This window comes from Manis javanica, chromosome 8, assembly GCF_040802235.1.
Source record: "Manis javanica isolate MJ-LG chromosome 8, MJ_LKY, whole genome shotgun sequence".
Lineage (NCBI taxonomy): Eukaryota > Metazoa > Chordata > Mammalia > Pholidota > Manidae > Manis > Manis javanica.
The window spans coordinates 111674563-111690934 of record NC_133163.1 but is presented as its reverse complement, the minus strand read 5'-3'; the positions used below and the strand labels follow the sequence as shown (position 1 = coordinate 111690934).

Here is a 16372-nt window from a genome sequence, read left to right as displayed (position 1 = left end):
GCAGAAAATTTTAGAATATTTAGATGCAGTAATGGCTAATTATAAAGTCAATTACAAGGTCAAAGTAGTAATTCAAATGTCTCTACTTGTCACAGAGGACTTTATTAAAAGACAGAAAAGCCAGCAATTCAAATTTTCTTGGCCATATTATTCAAAAAAACTCTTATATAGCATTACAAATTCCAAAAGAAAAGAAAACAGCTAAGAAACAATTTAGCAAATGTACATTTAAGCAGCTGATGAATGTCATGCTGTAACAGCAGAGGTAATGTATTGGTTGTCCGATACACAGGTCTGACTTTTTACATTTTTATTAAGGCATAATTGATAGACAATAAAAAATGCATAAAGGATATAAATCAATTTTTACATATGTGTATACCTATGAAACAATCATGACAATCGAGATAATGAACGCATCCGTTACTCCCAGGAGTTTTCCTGTGCCCCTCAGCAAACCTTCCCTTCCCAACTCTTGCTTTTTGTTGTCCTCAGGCAACCACCGATGTGTTTCCTGTCACTACACACCAGTTTGCATTTTTTAGAATTTTATATGCAAAGAATCACATAGCATGTACTTCTTTTATCTGGCTTTGTTCACTTGGCATAGTTATTTTGAGAGTCCCCATGCTGCTGCATGCCCAGACTTTGTTTCTTTTTATGGCTGAGACATATCAATACACAATGTATTGATGCTTCCACATGCTCCATGTGACCCAGATGGACATCCGGGTAGTTTTCAATGTGGAGCTATTATAAAGCTCATAGTAACAGGTGCACGTGTCCTACCTTTGACAGCCATGTACAAGTCTTTGTAAGGGTACGGCTTACATTTATTTCTCTTGGGTAAACACCAAGGAGGAGAACATCTGGGACATAGGATAGGTTTTTATTCAAAAAGTGGTGCTGGACAAATTGTTTATGTGGAAAAAAAGATAGATTATACTTCATACTATATACCCTAATGAAATTTATGTAAGAATTTAGATTTTAAAAATAAAAATAGACATAAAAAATTCAAGAAACTGCCAAACTGTTACAACAAAGAGATTATACCTACCATCATGGTGAGTTCCATTTGTTTCATACCATCTGTAGGTGGTTCTGTAGGACACAGGATCCCTTGTCTACACAATACATCCTATACACAGCTTTGCCTATTTAGAAGAAACTAGAGCAGCAGTTGACCTTCTAAATAATTAAGGTGGGTTTTTTATTTTTTCCCTTTCTGTGTAAAACAGATTATAATGGACAGCCACAACATACATTGGTAAAAAACAACAACATACATGTATTTAGTATTTACCACAGGCTTGTTTCTATGAATTCCATCATGTAAATACCACACAACAACCCTATGAAGGCAAGTACTAACATAAAACCATTATCCCATTTTATAGTTGAATAAACTGAGGAAAAAGATGATACATAATTTATCAGTGGTCACAGAGCAAATATGTGGCATAGCCAGGATCTGAATTTGGTGACCTGAGTCCTGAGCTTAAGTTCTTAATTACGACTTGTATCCTCTGCTACCACACAGATATTCCTGAATACTGGCTATTTATCTGAAAAAGCTATGAATGATCTCTAATGTTTCTTTCCAGCTCTACCTCAGACAACTGATTTCCAATCTGTAAAAAAAAGATTGTGTAATAAGCCCTATAATACATTCATTCTGAGCTAAAGAGTCAGAGCAAATGCTAAATCCTTATAATGCCAAAACTTCTACATAATGTAAAGTCATCATAGCAATGACAGAATGAATATTGACTAAATCAATCCAGGGATGTCACCTATTAAGTAAAAAATTGGTTCCACAGTCAGAAGACATTTCAAAGAATATGGCTTATTTTTAACAAAAATGCTGTTCTAATGGACAAAAGGGGGAAAAATGTCTTGTGAGAAGGCAGACTCATTATCCACTGTATCTCAGACTGCTGCAGTTTGACAAAACCCAGTCCAGTTACTCAAAGGCCTCACCATAAAGACCCAGGGCCAGAAGACAAAACACAACACAGCGCTGACCTGGTTAAGAACTTCTTGGCATCTGTGGCCAATCATTCTCAAGGGTAAAAACAGAGGGTAAATGTGCAGCTATCCTTTGTCTAAAGAGAGCTTGAGTCCAACAGGGACCAAAGGCAGTCCTTGCAATAAAAGGAAAGCATGGAAAACACTTCCTAGCAGCAGTAGACTGTGACATCGACCATCTTAAACAGAATATTGATTCATAATCAAAACAAGAGGAAAAGCTAGAAAAAATAATCAGCATTTCCCAGCACTCTGACAAAAAGGGAAGGAAATGGCTCCACTAGCAAGATTACATCCAGGGACAGAGGTCTTAGAGGGCAGAATGATTGTTCAATGACCAACCAACAGGTATCTAGTACCTGCTGGGTGCACGGCACTGTGCTAGATGGAAGGGGGCAGGTGGATAGGTGGGGGTGATGGTTAGGTATAAACAAAAGTAGGAAATGAGATCTCTACCCCAGTTTGGAGTTTATCATCAAGCTCGGGAAAGCGCCTACACTCCAGAAAAGATCCAGACACACTCAGTGCCAGATTAATAGTTATTCACCACAAACATCATTGCTAACACTAAGTACAGCCACTGGGCCAAGTCCTTTCAAAAGGCTGCTTCATTTAATCATCCCAATAATTATGTGAGGCAGGCATTATTCATTCGTCTGCATTTTACACAGTATGAAGCAGACTGGGAAAAGTTCCTGGGCTTGCTCCTGACCACGTAGGTAGTAAGTGACAGAGCTGGGACTCCAAAGCAACTCTGCTCAACTTCAAAGTGGATGCTGAGCTCTAGGTTACAAAGGCTCCCCCAAGCCTTCAGAAATTCTTTTGAGCACAATAATCCTTTGGGTTAGTAGAGGCCCAGAAGGCTTCCTGCAGGAAGGAGAGCCATGAGCTTCCAGAGAGACTGAAGGGAAAGAGGCAAGAGCATTGCAAGACAAGGAAAGGCCTTCAGACAAAGGCCGGGAAAACACTTGGGTGCTGTAGTTGAATGAAGTCACAAATGTTCACCAGTCACTTCACACACCAGGCTCTGGTGACACAGCAATGAGTGAGTCAGACCCAGTTCTGCTCTCCAGGAACTCACCATCTACTGAGGGAGGCAGACACCTCAAGCATCTGGAGAGAGTGGGTCTTCCAGGCTGGACTTAATCCTGATGCTCTGGCACAACTCATGACCCTCACCATTCACACCTGAGCCTAGAACACAGCAGGTATTTCATTTTACCAGATGGAATGGCACTGCTGTAAAACAGTAGAACGTAATCAGTTTCCAATTTGCGAACCTCATCAGCTTAAAATTTTTTTCTTGAATTTGATGATACTTGCACTATATCAAGTTTTAAGAAAAGCAAGCTTTGTTAGATGATTAAAGATGGCAACATGAGAGGTGAGACAGAGGCTTCCTCCTAAAACTGCAAATAATATGAAAATATAATTAATACTACTAATTCTGAAAGAGCAACAGGAAAGAGAACTGTGCCAGACTGCATACAGCTGGAGAAAAGAGCAGACCTCACGGAACAGGGTAATGTGCCAAAGCTGTGGCCCAGCAGGACCCAAGCCTTTCCCCCACCCCAGCTCACCAGTGGGAGGTAGAGAAACAGAGTGGGAGAGGGAGTGGAGGCCTGGGGCTGCTGAATGCCTAGCTCAGGAGATATGCTCTGGGAGCACAAACCTACATTTCATGGCGCTTGCATGGTACTCTCATGATTAGGGGGTTGGAAAGCTAAGACAGGCAGAAATCCTGAGAGACTGAGATTCCAGATGCTTGTGAAAAGCAGGGATCCATATTCAGCTGCTCTGAGACAAAAGAAAGGTGGACAGTCTGAGAGACTTCCTAAAAAGGAAGCCCTTAGCAACAGGGCTGCTAAAGGGGCAGGGACTGCACAGAGCTTATTGCTCAGGAGAAAGGACAGGTAGACAAAATTGTCCATGTGCACTCTGCCCAGCAGGTTGGGAGCTTTCATGATCTTCAGGTGCTCCAGCTCCCTGGCTGGCTACACAGCTCCAAGAACCGCCGCGCCCGCCCCCCCCCCGCACCCCCTGCCATGATATGCAGCCTACTGTGCCTTTCTCCCGGCCACCCCACCTGGCTCGCAAACTGGCAAACCCTACCCTGGTGATAGGCCAGCCAGAGGGAAGATCTGTCTACAGCAACTACAAACTCAAACCATAGAGGCTTATACCTGTGTGCTCGGCCCATTGGTTCAGGCAGTGGAGACAGGCGTAGCAGCTGGGAAGCAGGAAATAGTCCTTTCCTCCCCCCAGGCACCAAGACCACTCCCCTGCAACCCCCAACATTGCTTCAGGGGCTGAGCAGCTCCAGACAGTAGAGTTTCTGAACACTAGAGGACACCATATACAAATATGAAACACCAAAGGAACCTGGTTCAAAGTAAAACTATTAATACAACTCCTGAGAAACATTTAAATGACATTGACCACATGAATTTTCCTGAAAGGGAGTTCAAAATAAAAATCATTAACATGCTCATGGAGGTATGAAAAGATGTTCAAGAACTCAGGAATGAATTCCTGTCGGTGATCCAATCATTGAAGAGCACAATGGAGGGTATTAAAAGGAGATTTGATATGGTGGAGGAGAGATAAATGAAATAGAAACTAGAGAAGAGGAATACAAAGCAGCTCAGGCACAGAGAGAAAAAAGGATCTCTAAGAATGAAAGAATATTGAGAGAATTGTGTGACCAATCCAAATGGAACAATATTTGCATTACAGGGGTACCAGAAGAAGAGAGAGAGAAAGGGATAGAAAGTGTCTTTGAGGAGGTAGTTACTGAAAAATTGCCCAATCTGGAGAAGGAGATAGTCTCTCAGACCATGGAGATGCACAGATCTCCCAACACAACAGACCCAAGGAAGACAACACCAAGACATATAGTAATTAAAATGGCAAAGGTTAAGGATAAGGACAGACTATTAAACACAGCCAGAGAGAGAAATAAGATCACATACAAAGGAAAGCCCATCAGGCCATCATCAGACTTCTCAGCAGAAACCTTACAGGCCAGAAGGGAGTGGCATGATGTATTTAATGCAATGAAGCAGAAGGGACTGGAACCAAGCAAGGTTATCATTTAAATTTGAAGGAGGGATTAAACAATTTCCAAATTAGCAAAAGCTGAGAGAATTTACCTCCCACAAACTGTCTCTACAGTGTATTTTGGAGGGACCATTATAGATGGAAGTGTTCCAAAAGTTTAATAGCTGTCACCAGAGGTAATAAAACCACAGTAAAGAAAGAGGAAGAGCTAATTACTAAGCAAATGCAAAATTAAATTAACTATCCCCAAAGTCAATCAAGGGATAGACAAACAGTAAAGAATATAATACCTAATATATGAAGAATGGATGAGGAAGAAAAAATGAGGAGAAAAAGAAAAAAGAACCTTTAGATGGTGTTTATAATGGCATATTAAGTGAGTTAAGTTAGACTCTATGATAGTAAGGAAGTTGACCTTGAAACTTTGGTAACCATGAATCTAAAGCCTGCAATGGCAATAAGTACACACCTATCGATAACCACCCTAAGTGCAAATGGACTGAATGCACCAATCAAAAGACATAGAGTCACTGAATGGATAAAAAAAAACAAGCCCCATCTATATGCTGCCTACAAGAGACACACTAAAATCCAAAGACATACACAGACTAAAAGTGAAGGGATGGAAAAAGATGTTTCATGCAACTAATAGGGAGAAAAAAGCAGGAGTTGCAGTACTGGTATCAGACAAATAGACTTCAAAACAAAGAAAGTCACAAGAGACAAAGAAAGACATTACATAATGATAAAGGGGTCAGTCTAACAAGAGGATATAACCATTATAAATATCTATGCTCCCAACACAGGAGCACCTACATATGTGAAACAAACATTAACAGAATTAAAAGGGGAAATAGAATGCAATGCATGCATTCTAGGAGACTGCAACACTCCACTAGCTCTGAAGAACAGATCAACCAGACAGAAAATAAGTAAGGAGACAGATGCACTGAACAACACAATAGAACAGATGGACTTAACAGACATCTACAGAACTCTACACCCAAAAGCAGCAGAATACACATTCTCTTAAGCATACATGGAACATTGTCAAGAATAGATCATATACCAGACCACAAAAAGAACCTCAGTAAATTAAAAAAGATTGAAATTGTACCAACCAGTTTCTCAGACCACAAAGGAATGAAACTAGAAATAAATTATGCAAAGAAAATGAAAAACCCAAAAAACACATGCAGGCTTCACCACATGCTTCTAAATAACCAATGGATCAATGACCAAAGAAAAGCAGAGATGAAGCAATATATGGAGACAAAAGACAACAATAATTCAACACCACAAAATCTGTGGGACGCAGCCAAGTCTGTGCTAAGAGGAAAGTATATTGCAATACAGGCCTACCTCAGGAAAGAAGAGCAATCCCATGTGAGCAGTCTAAACTCACAATTAACGAAACTAGAAAAAGAAGAACAAATGAGACCCAGTGTCAGTACAAGGAGGGACATAATAAAGATTGGAGCAGAAATAAATAAAATCGAGAAGAATAAAACAATACAAAGGATCAACGAAAGCAAGAGCTGGTTCTTCAAGAAAATAAACAAAATAGATAAACCCCTAGCCAGACTTATCAAGAAAAAAATTGATTCTATGCACAGGAACAGAATCAGAAATGAGAAAGGAAAAATCACTATGGAAACCACAGAAATACAAAGAATTATGAGAAAATACTGTGAAAAATCATATGGTAACAAACTGGATAACCTAGAAGAAATGGACAACTTTCTAGAAAAATACAACTTTCCAAGGCTGACCAAGAAAGAAACAGAAAATCTGAACAGACCAATTACCACCAACAAAATTGAACTGGTAATAAAAAATCTACCTTAGAACAAAATACCTGGACCAGATGGCTTCACTGCTGAATTTTATCAAACATTTAGTGAAGACCTAATACCCATCCTCCTTAAAGTTTTCCAAAGAGTAGAAGAAGAGGGAATACTTCCAAACTCATTCTGAGGCCAGCATCACTCTACCCAAAACCAGGCAAAGACACCACAAAAAAAAGAAAATTACAGACCAATATCCCTGATGAACATAGATGCAAAAATACTCAACAAAATATGCAAACTGAGTTCAAAAATACATCAAAATGATCATGCATCATGATCAAGTAGGATTTATTCCAGGGATGCAACGATGGCACAACATTTGAAAATCCATCAACATCATCCACCCCATCAACAAAAAGGACAAAAACCACATGATCATCTCCATAGATGCTGAAAAAGCATTTGATAAAATTCAACATCCATTCATGATAAAAACTCTCAACAGCGATTCAAGATGGTGGCGTGAGAGGTGAGATGGAGAACTCCTCCCAAAACCACAAATAGTACAAAAACGTAGTTAATTGATACAACTTACCCTAAAACAGAACAACAAAGACGGCTGAACCAGACTGCATACAGACCTCACGAACAGGGCAGACCTCATGGAACAGGGCAGACCTCACGAAACAGGGTAATGTACAAAAGCCATAATCCAGCAGGACCCAAGACCTTCCCCCAGCCCAGATCACTGGCGGGAGGAAGGGAAACGGAGAGGGGAAGGGGGTCGAAGCCTGGGACAGCTGAACACCCAGCCCTAGAGGTCTGCTTTGCCAGCACAAACCTACACTGTGTAGTGCTCTGGACGTTGAGGAGCTCAGACAGGTGGAGTGCTTGAGAGACTGAGATTCCAGCTGTTTGTGGAGGAGGGGATTCACACCTGGCTGCTCTGGGACAAGGGAAAGGCAGGCAGTTTGAGAGACTTCTTAGCAATGACAAGGCTGCTGAAGGGGCAGGGTTTGCATGGACCTTGTTGTGTCGGGGAGGGGAGAGCTAGAAAAGTTCTCTGGGCGAACTCTGCCCAGCAGGTTGGGAACTTTGGGGAGCTTCAGGAGCTCCATGCCCCAGGCATGATACACAGCTTGCTGCACCTTCCTCCTAGCTGCCTGGCACTGGTTTGCAAACCTGCAGTCACTGTGCTGGCATCAGGCCAGCCAGAGGGAGGCCCCACCTACAACAGCTAGGGATGCTGAGCACAGAGGCTTACACCTGGGTGCTCGGCCCACTGGCTCTGACACCAGAGACAGGCTCCGCAGATGGGAATCAGGAAACAGACCTTCCCTCCCCCCAGGCTCCAGCTCCGCTCCCCTACGATGCCCAGCCTCACTCTAGGGGCTGAGCAGCTCCAGAGACTGGAGCATCTGGGCACTAGTGGGCACCACACAGAAATATGAAACATCAAAAGAACATGGTTCAGACCAAAATCTGACAAACACCAGAAAAACGGTCAAATGAAACTGACCTCACCAATCTGCCTGAAAGAGAGCTCAAAATAAAAATCATAAACATGCTTATTGGAGGTACAGAATAATATTCAAGAATTCAGGAACGAATTTAAGTTGGAGAGTCAATCATTAAGAAATTCCATATCTGAAATGAAACATACAATGGAGGGATTAAAAGAAGATTAGATGTAGTAGAAGAGACGGTAAATGGAACAGAAATTAGAGAAGAGGAATACAAAGAAGCTGAGGCACACAGAGAAAAAAGAATCTGTAAGAATGAAGGAATATTGAGAGAACTGTGCCCAAACAGAACAATATTTGTATTATAGGGGTACCAGAAGACGAAGAGGGAGAAAAAGGGATAGAAAGTGTCATTCAGGAGGTAATTGCTGAAAACTTCCCCAATCTGGGGAAAGAGATAGTATCTCAAGCCATGGAGGTGCACAGATCTCCCAACACAAGGGACACAAGGAAGACAACACCAAGACATATAATAATTAAAATGGCAAAGATCAACAATAAAGACAGACTTTTAAAAGCAGCTAGAGAGAGAAAAAAGATCACATACAAAGGAAAACCCATCAGGCTATCATCAGACTTCTCAACAGAAACCTTACAGGCCAGAAGGGAGTGGCATGATGTATTTAATGCAATGAAGCAGAAGGGCCTCAAACCAAGAATACTTTATCTGGCAAGGTTATCATTTAAATTTGAAGGAGGGATTAAACAACTATCAGATAAGAAAAAGTTGAGAGAATTTACCTCCCACAAACCACCTCTACAGTGCATTTTGGAGGGACTCGTATAGATGGAAGTATTCTGAAAGCTAACTAGATGTCACCCAAGGGATAGACAAAGAGTGCAGAATATGATTCATAACATAGAAGGAATGGAGAAGGCAGAAAAAGGAGGAAATAAAAAGAACCTTTAGGTTGTGTGTGTAACAGCACAAGAAGTGAGTTAAATTAGACTGTTAGATAGTAAGGGAATTACCCTTGGGCCTTTGGTAACCATGAATCTAAAGGCTGCAATGGCAATAAATACATACCTATCAGTTATCACCCTAAATGTAAATGGTCTTAATGCACCAATCAAAAGACATAGAGTCACTCAATGGATAAGAAATCAAGACCCATCTATATGCTGCCTACAAGAGACTCACTTCAAACCCTAAGTCATACACAGACTGAAAGTAAAGGGATGAAAAAAGATATTTCATGCAACTAACAGGGAGAAAAAAGCAGATGTAGTACTTGTATCAGACAAAATAGACTTCAAAACAAAGAAAGTCAAAAGAGACAAAGAAGGACATTACATAATGATAGAGGGGTCAGTCCAACAAGAAGATATAACTATTATAAATATCTATGCACCCAACACAGGATCAGCTACATATGTGAAACAAATACTACCAGAATTAAAGGGGGAAATAGAATGCAATGCATTCATTTTAGGAGACTTCAACACACCACTCACTCCAAAGGACAGATCAACCAGACAATAAGAGACAGGCACTAAACAACGTATTACAGATGGACCTAAAAGACATCTACAGAACACTCCATCCAAAAGTAACAGGATTCACATTCTTCTCAAGTACACATGGAATATTTTCAAGAATAGATCATATACTAGGCCACAAAAAGAACCTCAGTAAATTAAAAGAGATTGAAATACCAACCAGCTTCTCAGATCACAAAGGTATGAAACTGAAATAAATTGCACAAAGAAAACGAAAAAGCCCCAAAACACATGCAGGCTTCACCACATGCTCCTACATAATCACCGGATCAATGACCAAATAAAGACGGAGATCAAGCAATACATGGAGACAAATGACAACAATAATTCAACACTGCAAAAATCTGTGGTACGCAGCGAAGGCCATGCTAAGAGGGAAATATACTGCAATACAGGCCTACCTCAGGAAAGAAGAACAATCCCAAATGAACAGTCTAAACTCAAAATTAATGAACCTAGAAAAGGAAGAACAAATGAGGCCAAAAGTCAGCAGAGGAGGGACATAATAAAGATTAGAGCAGAAATAAATAAAATCGAGAAGAATAAAACAATAAAAAGAATCAATGAAAGCAGGAGCTGGCTTTTCAAGAAAATAAACAAAACAGATAAATCCCTAGCCAGACTTTTCAAGAAAAAAAGAGAATGTACACACATAAACAGAATCAGAAATGAGAAAGGAAAAATCACTACGGACACCACAGAAATACAAAGAAATATGAGAGAATACTATGAAAAATTATATGGTAACAAACTGGATAACCTAGAAGAAATGGACAAATACAACCTTCCAAGGCAGACCCAAGAAGAAACAGAAAATCTGAATAGAGCAATTATCAGTAAAGAAATTGAATTGGTAATCAAAAACTACCTAAGAACAAAACTCCTGGACCAGATAGCTTCACTGCAGAATTTTATCAAACATTTAGTGAAGACCTAATACCCATCCTCCTTAAAGTTTTCCAAAAAGTAGAAGAGGAGTGAATACTCCCAAACTCATTCTACAAGGCCAACATCGCTCTAATGCCAAAACCAGGCAAAAACACCACAAAAAAAGAAAATTACAGACCAATATCCCTGATGAACATAGATGCAAAAATACTCAACAAAATGTTAGCAAACCGAATTTAAAAATACATCAAAAAGATCATCCATCATGATCAAGTGGGATTCATCCCAGGGATGCAAGGATGGTACAACATTTGAAAATCCATCAACATCATCCACTACATGTACAAAAAAAAAGGACAAAAACCATATGATCGTTTCCATAGATGCTGAAAAAGCATGCGACAAAATTCAACATTCATTCATGATAAAAACTCTCAACAAAATGGGTATAGAGGGCAAGTACCTCAACATAATAAAGGCCATATATGACAAACCCACAGCCAACAGTATACTTAACAGTGAGAAGCTGAAAGCTTTTCCTTTAAGATTGGGAACAAGGCAAGGATGCCCACTCTCCCCACTTCTATTTAACATAGTACTGGAGGTCCTAGCCACGACAACCAGACAACACAAATAAATAAAAGGCATCCATACTGGCAAGGAAGAAGTTCAACTGTCCCTGTTTGCAGATGACATGATATTGTTCATACAAAAACCCTAAAGCACCCACTCCAAAACTACTAGAACTAATATCTGAATTCAGCAATGTTTCAGGATACAAAATTAATACATAGAAATCTGTGGCATTCCTATATACTAATAATGAACTAGCAGAGAGAGAAATCAGGAAAACAATTCCATTAACAGTTGCATGAAAAAGAATAAAATACCTAGGAATAAACCTAACCAAGGAAGTGAAAGACCTATACTCTGAAAACTATAAGATACTCATGAGAGAAATTAAAGAAGATACCAATAAATGGAAACACATCCCGTGGTCATGGATAGGAAGAATTAACATTGTGAAAACGGCCATCCTGCCTAAAGCAATCTAGAGATTCAGTGCAATTCCTATCAAAATACCAACAGCATTCTTCAATGAACTAGAGAAAATCATTCTAAAATTCATATGGAACCATGAAAGACCCTGAATAGCCAAAGCAATCCTGAGAAGGAAGAATAAAGCTGGGGGGATTATGCTTCCCAACTTCAAGCTCTACTACAAAGCCACAGTAATCAAGACAATTTGGTACTGTCACAAGAACAGACCCATAGACCAAGGGAATAGACTAGAGAGCCATGATATAAACCCAACCATATATGGTCAATTAATATATGATCAAGGAGCCATGGATATACAGTGGGGAAATGACAGCCTCTTCAACAGCTGGTGTTGGCAAAACTGGACAGCTACATGCAAGAGAATGAAACTGGATTATTGTTTAACCCCATACATAAAAGTAAACTCAAAATGGATCAAAGACCTGAATGTAAGTCATGAAACCATAAAACTCTTAGAGGACAACATAGGCCAAAATCTCCTGAATATAAGCATGATAATCTTCTTCCTGAGTGCATCTCCTCAAGCAAGGGAAACAAAAACAAAAATGAACTCATGGGACTACATCAAACTAAAAAGTTTCTGTATAGCAAAGGACACCATCAACAGAAAAAAAGGCATCCTACAGTATGGGAGAATATATTTGTAAATGACATATCCGACAAGGGGTTAGCATCCCAAATACATAAAGAACTTACATGCCTCAACACCCAAAAAGCAAATAACCTGATTAACAAATGGGCAGTGGTTATGAAGAGAGAGTTCTCCAAAGAAGAAATTCAGATCCAACAGACACATGAAAAGATGCTCCTCATCACTAAAACATCAGGGAAATGCAAATTAAAACCACAATGAGATACCACCTCACACCAGTAAGGATGACCAGCATTGTGAAGACTAAGAATAACAAATCCTGGAGAGGATGCAGAGAAAGGGGAACCCTCCTACACTGCTGGTGGGAATGTAAGCTAGTTCAACCACTGTGGAAAGCAGTATGGAGGTTCCTCAATAAACTAAACATAGAAATACCATTTGACCCAGGAATCCCACTCCTTGGAATTTACCCAAAGAATACAATTTCTCAGATTCAAAAAGACAGATGCACCCCTATGTTTATTGCAGCACTATTTACAACAGCCAAGATATGGAAGCAACCTAAGTGTCCATCAGTAGATGAAGGGATAAAGAAGAGGTGGTACATATACACAATGGAATACTATTCAGCCATAAGAAAGAAACAAATCCTACCATTTGCAACAACATGGATGGAGCTGGAGGACTTTATGCTCAGTGAAATAAGTCAGGCTGGGAAAGACAAGTGCCAGATAATTTCCCTCATTTGTGGAGTATAACAATGAAGCAAAACTGAAGGAACAAGATAGAAGCAGAATCAGAGACTCCAAGAAGGAACTAGTGGTTACCAAAGTGGAGGGGTGTGGGATGGTGGGTGGGGAGGGAGGGAGAAGGGGATTGAGGGGTATTATGTTTAGTATACATGGTGTGGGGGGTCACGGGGAAAACAGTGTAGCACAGAGAAGGCAAATAGTGAATCTGTGGCATCTTGCTACACTGATGGACAGTGACTGCATTGGGGTATGGGTGGGGACTTGATAATATGGGTAAATGTAGTAACCACATTGTTTTTTCATGTGAAACCTTCATAAGAGTGTATATCCATAATACTGTTATAAAAAATTAAAAGGAAAAAAGAAAAAAAAAGCAAGCTTTATAAATACTTTAGTACCATCCTATCTTATATTGGCATATAGAATATAAATGTGATCATAAGATGTAGTCACACCCCTCACCCCTTTTGACCCCAGCATTCCCTTCCAAAAAGATTCCACCTTAAAGTCATTAAATGGGAAAGAACAGGGTAGGCGTCAGCAAGGTGTGTGGGAGGAGGTGCCACAGTGGCCCAGAACAGGGAAAAGCTAGAAGGAACCCCACAGTTAAGTTGGAATTTAAAGTACTGGTGTGAATTTACAGTTTTCAAAATAGATGGACTGACAGACAGACATGCAGACAGACAGGCACAGAGAGATGTGGGTATTGTTGTAGTGGTAGTAATGTGTGTATACATAGGTACCCAGTCAATTTTCATGATTTGTAGATACCATGTTTGCAAATTCACCTACCTGTGGAAATTTATGTGTAATAAATCAGTTTTTTATGTCACCTGATATACACAGTTGAGGTCCAACAAGATATTGCTCTGTCTTTTTGATTAAGCTCTCAGACTGTAAGCAAGTGACCCTTTTGCAGTCAATTTAGTGTTTCTAAGTACAAGAAAGCTGTGATGTGCCCTTATGGAGAGAACATGTATGTTAGCTACGCATTATTTAGTCATGAGTTAAGTACTTTTGGCTACTGAATTCAGTGTTACTGAATCAACAATATATGCTAAACATACTGTCTTTAAATAGAAGCACACATAAAACAAGGTTATGTATTGATTAGTAAGAAATGTGAGCATAGGCTGGCAGTAAGCTGACCTTGTATTTCCCCTAGGAGCAATGGTTTATTGTTCACTGATTCAGTGTTCTCTGTCATTTTATAGAACATCATTATTGTGAATAATAAGAATCTAATGTATTCCCTAGCTCTGTCCATTGAGAAGGCCTGGAATGAATGATACCCCAATAGTCAAGAGCACAAGATCTTGGCTTTGCATTACCATTTTCTAGTGAAAGCTACCAGGGCTCCATGGAGAAAGGGCTGATTCTATGGCTAGGGGAGGGGAAATATGCGGTGAGCCTGGCACATGTTGTTCTGTCAGGAAATCCAGAATTGCTCAAAGAATGATGGAGATGGGTCAAAAGGACACAGGAACCAGTTGAAAGGGCTCCCTCTGGTCAAATCATAAGCATTTGAACAGCAGAATAATAGTAACATTATGGCTTGTTAAATAAAATATGAAAACATGAGTCCATATCAACATAAATACACAAGTTAATAAAATGAAAGATTGAGAAGGAATGGGAGAGCTCTCCAGTTTCGAAGTATTTCCCTAAAAAAGTTATTCATTAGAATGGGGAAAAAAAAAACAGTTCAACAGAAGAGAAAGCTGGCCTCCACCACCTCAATCATGTGATGAGGTGAGCATCGTCAGTAATGGACAGGTCTCAGCCCTGCACCACATGGCAGGATGCAAAAACAACATTTCTGTGTCATTCTGTGATATTCTTGCAAGATGCAAAACTCGAATTTAACCATAAGGCAAGACACAACCCGGACTGTGGGATACACTACAAAATAACTGGCCTTTTATCCTCAAAAGACTGAAGGTCATAAAGTCAAGGAAAGACTCATAGACTGTCCAAGAAGAAGACAAAAAGACATGTGATGAGTAATGGCAACGAATGATTCTGAACTTGATCCTCCTGCTACAAAGGACACGAAAGGGACATTTGGTGGAAGGTGAATGGTATCTGAGATTAGATGGTAGTAATTTTGATGATTGCACCGTGGTTAAGTTGTAATATGTCCTTTTATAGGAAATACCTGCTAAAATAAAAGTAATTGGGGGTTGATTGTGCATCAGGTCAGAAACTTACAATCAAATGGTTCGGTTCAGGGAACCATTCTTTGTGCTCTCTTTTCAGTGTAAGTTTTTGATTGTTTCAAAAAAATTTCAAAGTATTAAAAACAAAAAAAAGAATGCCTAACAGAGAAGTAAGCACAGGAGATGCATCACCCTGAAGCCGAGCTTGGGGTGCAAGCCCATAGGCCCTACAGGGGTCTGCCGTACAGCCACAGTTCTTGCAAGAGCTCACTACCTGACAGACCTCTAATTACTCACCTTATTCCTCACCTGGCTTCTCCAGGCTTCCAGGGTTACTCAGGTCTTCCCCACTGACAAAGCAGGCATTCACTTTCCAGTCCTTTCCTATCTGCACAGCAATGCACAGCAGTGGCCACCCTGGCAGTCTTCCCCAGTCCATGTGACCCCCTCCTTTTTGTTCTCCTCCACAGGCCATCTGCATTGTTTAAGCCTCCTGAATTCTCTCCTAGTACCCCTTCTCCTCCTTCACACTGGTGCCTGGTGGATCTCATCTGCCCTCAGGACTTGCATTCACCAGATCTGCAGACTGAGGCCAGGCCTGTCCCCTGTGCTCCTATCCAAGTCTACACCGTATCTCGAAGATCATAAGCATATCAAATTCATTTCACCCAAATATGAACTCAACACTTCTCCCCTGCCACCACCTTCCCAAACCTGCTCCCCTACCTGCATTCCTGACCTCAGTGGCAGCAACATCCACCCAGGCGCCAAAGCCAGAAACGAGAGAATCATACTTATGGAGAATCTCTTCTACCCTCCCACATCCAATCACCTGAGTCCTGACAATTTTAACTCCTAAGCAACTCTCAAATCTGTCATCATCTCCTACTCTATGATGCCATCAACCCCTGTCAAAATTTCTCCCCAACTGGACTCCTCACTTCTATGCTCAATGCCTTTGAATACACTCTCCACTCCTCAACCAGTGGTCTTCCCAACCAAATCCTACTCAGCT

The 16372-nt window shown here is 40.4% G+C and overlaps 1 protein-coding gene across 9 annotated transcripts in view; it reads right to left on the bottom strand.

The window, feature by feature from the left end:
- TLN2 (talin 2) overlaps nucleotides 1–16372 on the bottom strand; it is a 440089-nt gene that overhangs the window by 226162 nt on the left and 197555 nt on the right. The gene's annotated exons all lie outside the window — the stretch shown is intronic.